Raw genomic sequence first — 13,105 nt, 5'->3', positions numbered from 1 at the left:
TAAAGGCAAAATATTACTAATGTGAACTGATACAACAGAATTACGTTTTTGCTTAACTCAACTTTCTAGCTTATTCTATATTTACTTCTAAAACTATGCAATACATTGCTATCAAGAAATATATCTCTGATCTGATGATAATGGTTAAGTGCACTAATCTTCCCACAGATAAAAATTATATCTAGCAAAAAACGCACAACGTACTATCTGAAAATTGAAAATGGAGTAGAGACTATCTCAGTCAACTTGGGCTACCATAAAAGAATGCCATAGACTGGATAACTTAAATATCAGAAATTTAAGAGGGTACAGTATAGACATTCCCATTCCAAATAGAGAAATAAGAAAGAAGGGGTAACAGGTCCCAAATAAGTCTAAAACATGGCAAGGCAAATTCTGTTAGAGTATAAGGCTCAAGAATAATCCTCTTTGGTCCAATGCTCAGCCCTAGATGCCTACTGGGGTTGCAACATCATCCGTATGGCTTGGCACCCATAAAGGGCAGACCTGCCTCTTTAGCTCAACATCACCCTGTTGCTCTCTGCTAAGGCCCTGCCATACCAGTCTGTCTCCTTTAGTCTCGGCTGTCAGTGTTTCTGCTGATACGATCCCATCTCTGCTCCTGGCTTCTATTGAGATGACTGGTAAGTTCATGAATCATACTATTTCTTTATGGAGTGACAGTCCAGTCACCCCTTTGATGCTCTCTTCCAAACATGCCTGCTTTCCCCTCACCTTCTTTCTTTGGTGATACAGACAGACTGATAATTTTCCAGATCTCTAAGTTTTGGCTCATGTTGCTTAGAAATCTTTTCTTCAATTTCTCTCTACTTTCTGCATCTTACTATAAGTAGTCAGGAGGCACCAAGCCTCTCCTTCAACCGCTTTGCTCAGAAATCTCAGCTAAATAGCCATTTTCATTATTCACAAGTTCAACTTTCCACAAAGTACCAGAACATAATTTAGCCAACTTCTTTGCCACTTTATAATTAAGACTGTCTTTCTTCTAGCTTCCAATAACATGCTCCTCATTTCCATGCATGAGATCTCATTAGAAATGCCCCTAATGTGCATATTTCTGACACACATCTCAGACCTTGTCTAGGCTCTACCTGTTACCCAGTTCCAAAGCCATTTCAACATTTGCATGTATTTATTACAGAAGCATTCCACTTCTTGGTACCAAAATCTGTCTTAGTCTGCTTGGGCCGCCATAGCATAATACAATAGACTGGGTGGTTTAAACCCAGTATGGAGGCTGGAAGTCCTGGATCAAGGTGCCAACAAGGTAGGTTTCATTCTGGGGCCTCTTCTCTTGGCCTGTAAGTGGCTACTTTCTTGTTGTGTGCTCACATGACTTCTTCTTTGTTTGTGCTCAGAGCTCTGGTCTGTTTTTCTTTTCTTATGAGACCCTAATCCCATTCTGGAGGCCCCTCCTCATGACTTCATCCATAACCGATTGACTCATAAAGGCTCCACCTCTACGTACCATCACATTGAAGGTTGGGGCTTCAATATATGAATTTTGGAAAACCATAAACATTTGGTCCATAATACTGTCCCTGGAAGACAGGAATTATGCCTGGTAAGAGTTGCCTATCAAGGGCATCTCTCATAGTGCATGTGGCTTGAGGCAGCAGGAAGGTCATCCTTACTAGCTGGGGATGTCACAAGGCCAAGTTTAGTGTTCAGATGCTGGAATGACAGCCTCAAAGTTAGCTGGAGAAATCCAGGAAGGAAGGGAGGAAAAGAATAGACGCATATAAAATCTTACCAAATCTGACTGCTGAACCACCCAGGTGTCAACAAGAAACCCAGGTGTCATTTGGAAGAAACAATGGAGTTCTCACCACAGCCCAGGAGACAGAGTATGGAGTTCAAATCCTGTCATATTAATTACCAGCTGGGAAAAAATCACTCTGCAGAGCAATATAACAGTATTCAGAGTCTCTACAACTGTGGTGGCTTTGTACAAATTAATTTAGCCAAAATGGGATTACATTCCCAGAATTATGTTTCTTATGTGATTCTGAGTTTGTGTTGGCCACAAGAGAAATTTGCATGACATTTTGGAGGCATAGTGATAGAACAGCCATGTTTTATTCTCTGAAGGTCACTGCAGGGCTGATGCTTTTGCAACTCACACATGTTGTCACTGACCTGCTGGCTCACCTTGTACTGAGAGACAGTAGAAGGGCCCACAGTTCCTCAGCTCCCACCTGATTTCTTCCTTACTATCTCTGAATCCTGGGACAGTAGTATACATCTCTGTGGTGAAAGGTGCCACTTTATCCTACAGTTCATCATTAATGATATTGGAGGAGGTGAGAGATAGATTCAGATTTTCTTAGATTCAGATTTGTCTCCAGTATTCCCCACTTCATGCCCATGTTCTCTTCCTGACTGCTAGCCTTGCTAATTTAAGTCCAGGGAACACAGATTTATAAAGACTGTTTAATTCATTCCCACAATGGAGTTAGGAGCAAACTTTTACTTTCTGTTTCCCCATATAGAAAATAGTGACAATGACGTCTGTGCTGATTCATAAGGTGGTTGTGAAAATAAAACTAGACCACATTTTTAATCAACCAGGATGCTTTTTCAAGCACATTTCCAATTATACTCTGTCACATATCTTCCAACACCAGTGGACTACTCAACCCCATTGCCTACATGCAAACTGGACTCTCCTTCTATGCCTTTGGCATTCTGAGATATGAGATCTGGCATTCCAGTGAGATCAGAAGACAAGCAATGAACTTTCCATCATTTAAGGTCAGGCTTCAAATACCAAACCTTTCAGAGATATCGCTTTGAAGCCTTCTTGGTCTTACTCAATTTTCTCTTCCTGTAACTGCCAAGCACTCTTGACAGAACTTCAAGTTAATTATTGCACATAACACGAATCACCATAAAGAGCCTGAATTGCATGTGGCCTTGGGGCTAGATTGTGTGCTCAATGAAGAAAAGGGTTTGTTTGCATCCCTATTGTTCAGTGCAGTGCCTGGCACGGTATCTTTATAACCACTGGCACTCCAGAAGTGTTTCTTGACTTGAACTGGGCTTATCACATTCCCAGATTATTTTGACTATATGAAACAACCCCAAAGAGCAAGGATTCTATTTTGATGTCTTTTACCTCATTATTAGTTGTGTCAATTATGAAGGAGTTATTAATGGAGTGATATATTAAGATTCCCAAAGTAGTTATTATTTCAAATAGAGTTGGCAGCAGAAAATACCAAGTAGTAGGTTGGTTTTTTTCCCAAGATTGACAAGCATGGATATTCATATTACAATAAGGAAACTGTATGGGAGTTCCATGAGACAAAGACTGCTTTCTACATGAAATTTTACATGAACTTGAATTTCTTTGATTCTCTGATAGACGATCTTCATTGTAGAAACATAAACTGTTAAAACTGAATTCTTGACAACCTAATAGTTTTCCTTTATTGAGAAATGGACAGGAATTCTCACCTTGCCTGGGCTTTATTGTCGCTACCATCTGCATGAGTTCCAGAAACAGTCATTCTAAGTTCCCTCTCATTCAGCTAAGTAGAATTAGGACTGGAGGTGTGTGTGTGCAATATTAAGCACATATTACATTGGTCAATTCCCCCCTCAGGTTTGTGATGTTGATAGGATTGTTCCATATTCTTTGGGTAGGAAAACAGTACAGTAAGAGTTCTACTATTGCTCTTTTCCTCACTGGGAATTATGTCTCACACTGTAATTCAGAAATGAATGAGAGTGGTAAAACTGGAAGTTAAGACATTCCCTTCTTACTATGCTTTCCTCAAGCTAGGGGTTCTTATTGCACTCAACAATTTGAGGGTACATAAATTTGGGATCCACAGCCTCTCCTGAAAGCCTGATGAAGTCCTCTTTTTACTTCTCTCTCTTTCTCTCCCTGCTTAATCAGCCATTCCAGATCTATTCAAATAACTAATTTATTGCTTTTTTTAATACACAACATGAAATGAATGAAAGACAATTTATCTTTCTGTAAATCTGGAAACTGATTCTCTTCCATTAACTTCTCCTTTTTGGATTATAACTAACTATAAATTTATGGTAAAATGTAGCCTTTTTCTGTTACTCCTCTAGACTGAGTTCACTACACCAGTGAGCTTAAACTGGATTCACCATACCACTGTAACTGGAAATAATCAGTTTGATTTCAGCAAATCCTACAAAAGAGTAGTTAATCCTACCATGCAAGTACCCTTTTTGACACACCTTAACTACACCATAAAGGGAGACATGATAATAACCTCCCACAAGAGGATTATTTTAGGCATAATGTGCATAATGGATAGAGGAATGAAGAGGAAAAGCAAAGCTTTGACTCAAACAGAACTGAGTAAACAATTTAGGGCAATGTATACTAAAAGCAATTTAAAACAAGAGCTTTACCTGAATTTTATGGAAGCAAATTGAGCAAGGTAGTTAAAAATATAGATATGGTGTTCAAAAAAAATGTGTATCAGCACAGATAAATTAGGCTTTTCACAGGTGGTTTCAGTTTTTCATTTCTTGCTTAAAGAGATGAGATGCGACTTTTTCTTTTATCCCCTAGCTCAGTGCAGAGAAAACAGGCCAGAGCCTTAATTTTATTTTCCTAAATAGTGTGGTTATCAAAGGAGGTGGGTTTCTCTTAAACCAATCTGCATAATGACATTAGAAGAGATTTTAAATGTTGGAGAAGGATCCTTAGTATATTATACTGTTTCAAAGTTTTAGTCCAAATAGAAACTCTCTCTAGCCCTCAATTTCAACACAGCTTACATCAGTGTTCTTCCCAATCAGCAGGTCCAGAACTGGCACTGCTTGAACTTTCAATGGTGAGTTCATCCAGCAAAAGGCTGATTTTGACTAGGCAGTTCATCTTTGGGATTGGAATGTGGAACTTGTCATTTTCTTCACAAGTAGCCAAGAAACTTCATTCACCAAAGGTGTGTTCATTTTATGTATGTTTTCTTCTTTTTAATTTTCTTTCCCTAGTACTTGAAATTTACTTAAGAGTTAGGTATAATTGGGTTTTAAAGCCATTTCCTTCAATTTTGGAATTGCATGAGTAAGCATGTGACTGAGAGTATAAATACACCTTGTTGCTCTCTTTGTGTGAGCTAAATGTGATTCTGCATTTGAAGGTCAAGTTTCTATTTTCCATGCAACATGGAACTATTTTGAAAAATACTCAAGGTAACAACATGTTTAATGTTGGAGAAAAAAATAACTATACACTTCCTGAGAAAAGGGGGTTGTTCAGTACTCTACTGAAATGATTCCAAGGGAATTTTTGCCTTAGAAACTAAACTCAAAATTTACCACCATCATGCACAGAAAAGGCAATTCCCTGTAACTACCTCCCTATGTTTTTCTGGGTAACATTCATGATGGGAGGAAGGAGAAAATGGAAACCAATAAAAATATTTTTGACATGTTCGTTCATGTAATACTCTTTATAGTCATGATCTCACTTAACAGAAAACTTACTTAATATTCCCAAAGTGGTTAAAGGAGATAATTGGGTTTTTGGAGAGCTTAACTACAGATTTTAGAAATTTTCTGTGCTAAAAATAACAATTTATCATCTTAGCCATTTTAAGCATACAGTTCGATAGTGTTATGGGTGTTCACATTGTTATGAAACAGTTTTTCATCTTACAAACCTGAAACTCTACACCCATTAAAGAACTCCTTTATTCTCTCTCCCCTCAGTCCTTGGCAACCAACACTCTGTTTCTATGAATCTGATTATTTTAGAAATGGAGATCATTTAATCAGATACGAATCCGAATATTTCTGGTTCCAAAGCCTGTATTTTTTTCCCTTCACAATGTATTATTTGTCAAACTAAGTTAAAATAATATTCTTTGCATTTAAGTTTTATCCCTTTCTAATCAATCTGAATGTGTACGTACATTCAACTCAATGAGGGCTACTCTTTTAACAGTTTCTTATAAGCACAGGCTATTTTTTTTTTCACCATTTCTCTCTTGCTGATCCTTAAAATGTTCCTTTTCATCTGTGAAAACTTTAACCTCCATTTAACTTTCAGGTCTTCCAATCTCTCCACAGCAGTTTCTCCCTTTGTCTTCGATCCCCATAGAAATTACCGCTTCACTACACATCTTGCCAGTGAGAATAATGGACTCTCCATGCTTGTAAGGACCTTCAATTCTATGTACAATTCATTGGATGCATAAGTCCCCTTAAGAGTAGAGTACAGGCTTGTTCACCCCCAGATATTTATGCAGCTCATTCTATTTTTGTACATCTGTTAGAAATTTCTTATTTGAAATTAAATTTTGCATCATTATAGCTTCCAATCATTCTTTCTGGTTCTCTTCTTTGGTGCCATATGAGTGAGTCTAATCTTTTCCATATAATATCCCATAAAGTATTAATATTCTCATGATCCTTTTCTTCCACAAGTTAAATATTTTCCACCTCTAATCAGTAATTTTCAAAGATCTTCTCTGCTCTGGTTACTAGCCTAAAAACATGAACCAACTGCTTTCTCTCTTTAAAATGACACCCCAAATAATCTAGCTCTGTAAATACGTGGAGTGGAAAAATATTAATAAAAGCTAAGGTAGTGTTATTATTAGCTATTCTTCTCTGATGATGGCTATCAGCTAACTGTTCCTATCAACTCAGTGTTGATAGGAACTCTTAACTATGTGTCAAATATGCCATTAAGACTGTTGAGGTCAATGTCGAGTCTACTCCTTTTTGTACAGTTTTCTCCACTTTTTATATGTGCATGTCTGTCCTGTGTGGGTGTTCCCAGTGAAATATATGTGGTCTTGCTCAGTATACGAGTTGTAAATACAATTTTGGTAATTCTCTTAGAGGACTAAGCATATCTAATAAGCATATCTAATAAGAGGACACTATACACAAATTTTATTATTTTGTTCTTTTTAAGTTGCCCTAAGTCCACCACAAAGTTTTCTGTCTCACAAAACTGACACAGAGCTTTCAAACTTTTCATCAAAACATGCCCAACTCTGGAAGTTTCTACCTAGCTCTGAAACCAGGTGGTTTTTAAAAAGACTTTAATTAACAGTTCCAGAAACCATGTCATTAAATATATTTATAAGCAGAAAGCTCTTTCTCATGATGTGAACCAGGACAAAAAGAGATGAAGTTTTCCTGTCTATTTCTGTCTCCTCCACTGACTCACCCTTCATTGCAGTGAAAAGCCAATTAACCTCCCCCAGTTTCCCCACTTGTGGAATTACAGAAAAAAAAAAAAAACCCTAGGAGGTTGAGAAAATGGAGGTTGTGGAAACTTTCAGCATGTAGATAAAAGGTGCTTTCAGGTGTATATAAATGTAAAATCTAATTTTTTAAGTTATGGACGTATACTACATTTGAGTAGAGATTAATAACAGTCCATGCCATTTTAAGCAGGCAGCCCTTAATATTTATTTGTACTTCTATTGAATGTTTATACTGAAAATCTCCAAATATTTTGTATTTAAATACTGTCATGCATCTTAACTCATTCATGAAGTGATAAAATTAGGTAAAATTTATTATTTAACATGCCTAGTAGATACTTGAACAGCATACTGTCTGACATCTGGTGAAATTCAGATTGAAGAATGGCTAGGAAAGTTTTTCCATCTCCAAAAATTCAGAATCCTGAGAGTTCTGACAATGAACCTGCAGGTAGACTCTATTGGCCTAAATGAGACTATTATAACCAAAATGTCTTTAGGAGATGTGGACAGAACATGGACTGACATAGCAGAATCTGGTCAAATCCTATCTTGCATTTTGTTCTTACTAAAGAGTGACATTTTCAAGTGGTCTGAACAGTCTTGGAACACTCATGTCGGTTCTTTAACACACTCTGTTTCATTATTTTAGATATTGTCATGGTCTGTAAGATTTAATACCTAGGTTTCCAATATGGGCTAACTGATCATGAGTCCTCATCAAAATCATTATCCTTCTGAATACTTCTTCATACTTTCAAAAATAAGCCACAATCTTTAATCCCTGTATCCCAGGTTAGAATTAATCTGCATATGAATGTTCCCTTAAAATATAACTTTAAAACACCAAACAGCCAGCTAAAAAGTTCATTTATCTCTAATTTGAAAAAATTAATGAAATTAAATTTTTTAAATGCCTAAAATGAAAACTGATAAAACTGTAAGATTCATCTGATATCATTCATATGGTGATATTTTAAAATATTGAGTCATTTCAATTCTGAAGTATTTGTGTAATATCACATAAAAATTTTAGTAAGTTCAATGATATTAGATTAGCTAATACCTAAAGGGAAATTGTAAAATTATGAAAGCTCCCTCTTTCACTGAAATAAAATTTCTTTAAAAAACAGATTTAAGGGAGGCAGAGCCAGGATGGCAGCGTGAGTAGAGCAGTGGAAATCTCCTCCCAAAAACACATAGAGCTATGAAAATATAACAAAGAAAAATCTTCCTAAAATAGAGACCACAGGACACAGGACAACATCCAGACCACATGCACACCTGCAAGAACCCAGCGCCACGCCAAGGGGAGTGCTTTTTGGAAGTCTTAAAGGGGCAGGACAGGTCACTTAGACCAGAGGCAGGGAATCTGGGGATCTCTGGGCACTCTAACCCCCTGGGCAGCAGGGAGCACAGAGGCCCCTTACGGAGATAAATAGCCTCCTGGCCGATCCCCCTCCAACGGGGCTCCACCATTTTGGAGGAACAGCCCCAGCCAGGCCAAGCCCACAGCAACAGCGGAGATAAACCCCAAAGCAACTGGGCAGGAAGCAGAAGCCCTGTCTGCGCACAGCTGCCCAGCACAAGCAACTAGAGGCCGCTATTCTCCCAGGAAAAGGCTACAAACCAACAAGAAGGGAAGCTCTTCCAGCGGTCACTTGTACCAGCTCTGCAAACTATCTCTATCACCATGAAAAGGCAAAACTACAGGCAGACAAAGATCACAGAGACAACACCTGAGAAGGAGACAGACCTAACTAGTCCTCCTGAAAAAGAATTCAAAATAAAAATCATGAACATGCTAACAGAGATGCAGAGAAAAATGCAAGAGCAATGGGATGAGATGCAGAGAAAAATGCAAGAGCAGTGGGATGAGATGCAGAGAAAAATGCAAGAGCAGTGGGATGAAGTCCGGAAGGAGATCACAGATGTCAGGAAAGAGATCACAGAAGTGAAACAATCCCTGGAAGGATTTATAAGCAGAATGGATAAGATGCAAGAGGCCATTGAAGGAATAGAAGCCAGAGAACAGGAATGTATAGAAGCTGACATAGAGAGAGATAAAAGGATCTCCAGGAATGAAACAACACTAAGAGAAATATGTGACCAATACAAAAGGAAAAACATTCGTATTATAGGGATACCAGAAGAGGAAGAAAGAGGAAAAGGGATAGAAAGTGTCTTTGAAGAAATAATTGCTGAAAACTTCCCCAAACTGGGGGAGGAAATAATTGAACAGACCATGGAATTACACAGAACCCCCAACAGAAAGGATCCAAGGAGGACAACACCAAGACACATAGTAATTAAAATGGCAAGGATCAAGGACAAGGAAAGAGTTTTAAAGGCAGCTAGAGAGAAAAAGGTCACCTATAAAGGAAAACCAATCAGGCTAACATCAGACTTCTCAACAGAAACCCTACAGGCCAGAAGAGAATGGCATGATATACTTAATGCAATGAAACAGAAGGGCCTTGAACCAAGGATACTGTATCCAGCACGACTATCATTTAAATATGATGGTGGGATCAAACAATTCCCAGACAAGCAAAAGCTGAGGGAATTTGCTTCCCACAAACCACCTCTACAGGGCATCCTACAGGGACTGCTCTAGATGGGAGCACCCCTAAAAAGAGCACAGAACAAAACACACAACATATGAAGAATGGAGGAGGAGGAATAAGAAGGGAGAGAAGAAAAGAATCTCCAGACAGTGTATATAACAGCTCAATAAGCGAGCTAAGTTAGGCAGTAAGATACTAAAGAAGCTAGCCTTGAACCTTTGGTAACCACGAATCTAAAGCCTGAAATGGCAATAAGTACATATCTCTCAATAGTCACCCTAAATGTAAATGGACTTAATGCACCAATCAAAAGACATAGAGTAATAGAATGGATAAAAAAGCAAGACCCATCTATATGCTGCTTACAAGAAACTCACCTTAAACCCAAAGATAAGCATAGACTAAAAGTCAAGGGATGGAAAAACATATTTCAGGCAAACAACAGTGAGAAGAAAGCAGGGGTTGCAGTACTAATATCAGACAAAATAGACTTCAAAACAAAGAAAGTAACAAGAGATAAAGAAGGCCACTACATAATGATAAAGGGCTCAGTCCAACAAGAGGATATAACCATTCTAAATATATATGCACCCAATACAGGAGCACCAGCATATGTGAAGCAAATACTAACAGAACTAAAGAGGGAAATAGACTGCAATGCATTCATTGTAGGAGACTTCAACACACCACTCACCCCAAAGGATAGATCCACCGGGCAGAAAATAAGTAAAGACACACAGGCACTGAACAACACACTAGAACAGATGGACCTAATAGACATCTATAGAACTCTACATCCAAAAGCAACAGGATATACATTCTTCTCAAGTGCACATGGAACATTCTCCAGAATAGACCACATACTAGCTCACAAAAAGAGCCTCAGTAAATTCCACAATATTGAAATTCTACCAACCAATTTTTCAGACCACAAAGGTATGAAAGTAGAAATGAATTCTACAAAGAAAACAAAAAGGCTCACAAACACATGGAGGCTTAACAACATGCTACTAAATAATCAATGGATCAATGAACAAATCAAAATAGAGATCAAGGAATATATAGAAACAAATGACAACAACAACACTAAGCCCCAACTTCTGTGGGATGCAGCGAAAGCAGTCTTAAGAGGAAAGTATATAGCAATCCAGGCACACTTGAAGAAGGAAGAACAATCCCAAATGAATAGTCTAACATCACAATTATTAAAACTGGAAAAAGAAGAACAAATGAGGCCTAAAGTCAGCAGAAGGAGGGACATAATAAAGATCAGAGAAGAAATAAACAAAATTGAGAAGAATAAAACAATAGCAAAAATCAACGAAACCAAGAGCTGGTTCTTTGAGAAAATAAACAAAATTGATAAGCCTTTAGCCCAACTTATTAAGAGAAAAAGAGAGTCAACACAAATCAACATAATCAGAAATGAGAATGGAAAAATCATGACAGACTCCACAGAAATACAAAGAATTATTAAAGACTACTATGAAAACCTATATGCCAACAAGCTGGAAAACCTAGAAGAAATGGACAACTTCCTAGAAAAATACAACCTCCCAAGACTGACCAAGGAAGAAACACAAAAGTTAAACAAACCAATTACAAGCAAAGAAATTGAAACAGTAATCAAAAAACTACCCAAGAACAAAACCCCGGGGCCGGACGGATTTACCTCGGAATTTTATCAGACACACAGAGAAGACATAATACCCATTCTCCTTAAAGTGTTCCACAAAATAGAAGAAGAGGGAATACTCCCAAACTCATTCTATGAGGCCAACATCACCCTAATACCAAAACCAGGCAAAGACCCCACCAAAAAAGAAAATAACAGACCAATATCCCTGATGAATGTAGATGCAAAAATACTCAATAAAATCTTAGCAAACAGAATTCAACAGTATATCAAAAGGATCATACACCATGACCAAGTGGGGTTCATCCCAGGGATGCAAGGATGGTACAACATTCGAAAATCCATCAACATCATTCACCACATCAACAAAAAGAAAGACAAAAACCACATGATCATCTCCATAGATGCTGAAAAAGCATTTGACAAAATTCAACATCCATTCATGATAAAAACTCTCAGCAAAATGGGAATAGAGGGCAAGTACCTCAACATAATAAAGGCCATATATGATAAACCCACAGCCAGCATTATACTGAACAGCGAGAAGCTGAAAGCATTTCCACTGAGATCGGGAACCAGACAGGGATGCCCACTCTCCCCACTGTTATTTAACATAGTACTGGAGGTCCTAGCCACGGCAATCAGACAAAACAAAGAAATACAAGGAATCCAGATTGGTAAAGGAGAAGTTAAACTGTCACTATTTGCAGATGATATGATACTGTACATAAAAAACCCTAAAGACTCCACTCCAAAACTACTAGAACTGATATCGGAATACAGCAAAGTTGCAGGTTACAAAATTAACACACAGAAATCTGTAGCTTTCCTATACACTAACAACGAATCAATAGAAAGAGAAATCAGGAAAACAATTCCATTCACCATTGCATCAAAAAGAATAAAATACCTAGGAATAAACCTAACCAAAGAAGTGAAAGACTTATACTCTGAAAACTACAAGTCATTCTTAAGAGAAATTAAAGGGGACACTAATAAATGGAAACTCATCCCATGCTCATGGCTAGGAAGAATTAATATCGTCAAAATGGCCATCCTGCCCAAAGCAATATACAGATTTGATGCAATCCCTCTCAAATTACCAGCAACATTCTTCAATGAATTGGAACAAATAATTCAAAAATTCATATGGAAACACCAAAGACCCCGAATAGCCAAAGCAATCCTGAAAAAGAAGAATAAAGTAGGGGGGATCTCACTCCCCAACTTCAAGCTCTACTACAAAGCCATAGTAATCAAGACAATTTGGTACTGGCACAAGAACAGAGCCACAGACCAGTGGAACAGATTAGAGACCCCAGAAATTAACCCAAACATATATGGTCAATTAATATTTGATAAAGGAGCCATGGACATACAATGGCAAAATGACAGTCTCTTCAACAGATGGTGCTGGCAAAACTGGACAGCTACATGTAGGAGAATGAAACTGGACCATTGTCTAACCCCATATACAAAGGTAAACTCAAAATGGATCAAAGACCTGAATGTAAGTCATGAAACCATTAAACTCTTGGAAAAAAACATAGGCAAAAACCTCTTAGACATAAACATGAGTGATCTCTTCTTGAACATATCTTCCCGGGCAAGGAAAACAACAGCAAAAATGAGCAAGTGGGACTACATTAAGCTGAAAAGCTTCT

Source organism: Manis javanica, chromosome 7 (assembly GCF_040802235.1).
Source record: "Manis javanica isolate MJ-LG chromosome 7, MJ_LKY, whole genome shotgun sequence".
Lineage (NCBI taxonomy): Eukaryota > Metazoa > Chordata > Mammalia > Pholidota > Manidae > Manis > Manis javanica.
The sequence above is the reverse complement of the archived record's forward strand: the minus strand, read 5'-3'. Positions refer to the sequence as shown.